This window comes from Syngnathus scovelli, unplaced genomic scaffold (genome assembly GCF_024217435.2).
Source record: "Syngnathus scovelli strain Florida unplaced genomic scaffold, RoL_Ssco_1.2 HiC_scaffold_116, whole genome shotgun sequence".
NCBI classification, from domain to species: Eukaryota; Metazoa; Chordata; class Actinopteri; order Syngnathiformes; family Syngnathidae; genus Syngnathus; species Syngnathus scovelli.
In genome coordinates, this window is record NW_026061207.1 from 17,501 (window position 1) to 21,039 (window position 3,539).

A 3,539-nucleotide genomic window follows, 5' to 3' on the forward strand; every position below is an offset into this window, starting at 1 on the left:
GCCACCCCCCGACCGCCACAAGGCGACCGCCACCAGCCGACCGCCACAAGGCGACAGCCACCATCCCCAAGCGCCACCCCCGACCGCCACCAGCCGACCGCCACCAGCCGACCGCCACAAGGCGACAGCCACCATCCCCAAGCGCCACCCCCGACCGCCACCAGCCGACCGCCACCAGCCGACCGCCACCATCCCCAAGCGCCATCCCCGACCGCCACCCCCCGACCGCCACAAGGCGACCGCCACAAGGCGACAGCCACCATCCCCAAGCGCCACCCCCGACCGCCACAAGGCGACCGCCACCAGCCGACCGCCACCAGCCGACCGCCACCATCCCCAAGCGCCATCCCCAAGCGCCACCCCCGACCGCCACCAGCCGACCGCCACCGGCCGTTCGCGGTGTGCGCCGCCGTTCCCCAAGCACCCTCCGGGACGAAGCCGGAGCCAGAGAATAGCAGCGGCCGTGCGTAAAAGCTGCGGCCGGGCCTCGCGGAAGGTCCCCCGGGCAGCGAGCTGCCGAGCCCCGGCCTCCAGCTTCCACCAGGTAATAGGACCGGGCGCGCGCAAAAGCTGGGGCCGGGCCTGGCGGAAGGTCCTCGGGCATCCAGCGAGATCACACGGCCCCCACCGGAGGCGGCTAGCGCCTCCGTAGAGTAGTGCCGGCCCGTGGAAGCGGCCGCCCGTCAGCCTGCGTTGCCGCTGGTCGAAAAATGCACTAAGTGCCAAACCCCATTCATTTACAACGGCGTGTCCGCCAGAGGGCGCACTTCCCCCGGCGGACCAGCCGGCGGGGCTCGTTAGAGAGTGTATCCGCCTGGCGGTGCCTCCTGGCCGGCCTGGATTCCGGACCGCGACCGCTCACTCGCGGGACCCTAATCGGCCCGCGGACCAGCCGGCGGGTCCTCCGTGAAAGCCTATCCGCCTGGCGGTGCCTCCTGGCCGGCCTGGATTCCGGACCGCGACCGCTCACTCGCGGGACCCTAATCGGCCCGCGGACCAGCCGGCGGGTCCTCCGTGAAAGCCTATCCGCCTGGCGGTGCCTCCTGGCCGGCCTGGATTCCGGACCGCCACCGCTCACTCGCGGGACCCTAATCGGCCCGCGGACCAGCCGGCGGGACCTCCGTGAAAGCCTATCCGCCTGGCGGTGCCTCCTGGCCGGCCTGGATTCCGGACCGCCACCGCTCACTCGCGGGACCCTAATCGGCCCGCGGACCAGCCGGCGGGACCTCCGTGAAAGCCTATCCGCCTGGCGGTGCCTCCTGGCCGGCCTGGATTCCGGACCGCCACCGCTCACTCGCGGGACCCTAATCGGCCCGCGGACCAGCCGGCGGGACCTCCGTGAAAGCCTATCCGCCTTGGCCGGTTCCCCGGCCGGCCACGGGTGGCGAGAATCCGGCCTCCTCGCCCGGAGCGCGCTTCGACTTGGGCGAAAAATGCACTAAGTGCCAAACCCCATTCATTTACAACGGCGTGTCCGCCAGAGGGCGCACTTCCTCCGGCCGGCGGGGCTCGTTGGAGAGCGCGTCCGCCTTCGCCGGTTCCCCGGTCGGCCGCGAACGGCGAAAAGCCGGCCTCTTCCCCCGGAGCCCGGTGGGCGAATTTTTTTTTTTTTTTTTTTTTTTTTTTTTTTTCAAAGTGCCAACGGCTCTCGCGCCGCGATGCGTCCGCCTTCGCCGGTTCCCAAGTCGGCCACGAACGGCCAAAAATCGGCCTCTTCCCCGGAGCCCGGTCGGCGAATTTTATTTTATTTTTTTCCAAAGTGCCAACGGCTCTCGCGCCGCGATGCGTCCGCCTTCGCCGGTTCCCCGGTCGGCCACGAACGGCGAAAAATCGGCCCCTTCCCCCGGAGCCCGCATGATTATACGCGATGTTAATATTTATTTAATTATTAAATAAATACATACATATGTTTATTAATAATATACGCGGTGTTGATATGTATTTAATTATTACGTATATTGTGAATAAACTAACGGTGATTTTACACGATTTGACTACATGCGTGACCGTGATATAGTGCCGAGGGCTCCCGCGCCGTCACGCGTCCGCCTCGGCACGTGGGGTACCACGGGTCGCCCGCGGCAGCGAGCGTTCGGCTCGCGGGGGCCCGCGGGGTGTTATTAGGGAGTGCGGCAGCCGTGCCGAGGCTCCGGCCGGCCGCCGGAAGTCCCGCGGGGGAGCGTCGGAGCTCCGCGAGGCCGGCCGGGGAGCCTCTTAGTCATCGCCCGCGCTCGCGGTGGTCCCGGTCGCTTAAAGTGCCGCGGGAGGCGTAGCGATGCGAGTGAGTGTGCGCCAAGTGCGAGAGGCGGTGCATTTACGCGCCGTGTCCGCGAGAGGGAGGCAATTCCCCGTTGCGACCTCCGGGAGATCAGCGGGCCGCCGAAAAGGCTCAGCCGGGGTGCCTGGAGCCTCCTCGGGCGTCGAGTTAGGAGGGGGGCGCGCGGAGAACCGGCTGGATGTCCCCTGGAAGCTCAGCGGGCCGTGGGAAAGGCTTGGCCGGGGTGCCTGGAGCCTCGGCCGGCTTAAAAAGGTGGGAGGGGGGCGCGCGGAGAACCGGCTGGAGGTCCCCTGGAAGCTCAGCGGGCCGTGGGAAAGGCTTGGCCGGGGTGCCTGGAGCCTCGGCCGGCTTAAAAAGTTGGGAGGGGGGCGCGCGGAGAACCGGCTGGAGGTCCCCTGGAAGCTCAGCGGGCCGTTCAAAACGCTTAGCCGAGGTGCCTGGAGCCTCGGCCGGCTTAAAAGTGAGGAGGAAAGCGCGCGGAGAACCGGCCGGAGGTCCCCTGGAAGCTCAGCGGGCCGTGGGAAAAAGCTTAGCCGGGGTGCCGGAAGCCTCGGCCGGCTTAAAACGTGAGGAGGAAAGCACCGGGAGAACCGGCTGGAGGTCTTCTGGAAGCTCAGCGGGCCGTGGAGAAAGCTTAGCCGGGGTGCCGGAAGCCTCGGCCGGCTTAAAATGTGAGGAGGAAACCGGCTGGACGTCTTCTGGAAGATCAGCGGGCCGTGGAAAATGCTAAGCCGAGGTGCTGGTTGTCGAATAAGGCTCCGCCATCTCGTAGAAGGTGCTAATAAAGTTCATATCCGCTCGGCTGGAGGTAATTGGCCAGCGGACCGGCCGGCGGGACCTCCGTGACCGCCTATCCGCCTGGCGGTGCCTCCTGGCCGGCGTGCATTCCGGGCCGCGACCGCTCACTTACGGGACCCTGATTGGCCCGCGGACCGGCCGGCGGGACCTCCGTGACCGCCTATCCGCCTGGCGGTGCCTGCTGGCCGGCGTGCATTCCGGGCCGCGACCGCTCACTTACGGGACCCTGATTGGCCCGCGGACCGGCCGGCGGGACCTCCGTGACAGCCTACCCGCCTGGCGGTGGCTGCTGGCCGGCGCGGATTCCGGGCCGCGACCGCTAACTTACGGGACCCTAATTGGCCCGCGGACCAGCTGGCGGGACCTCCGTGACAGCCTACCCGCCTGGCGGTGCCTCCTGGCCGGCGTGGATTCCGGGCCGCGACCGCTAACTTACGGGACCCTAAACGGCCCGCGGACCAGC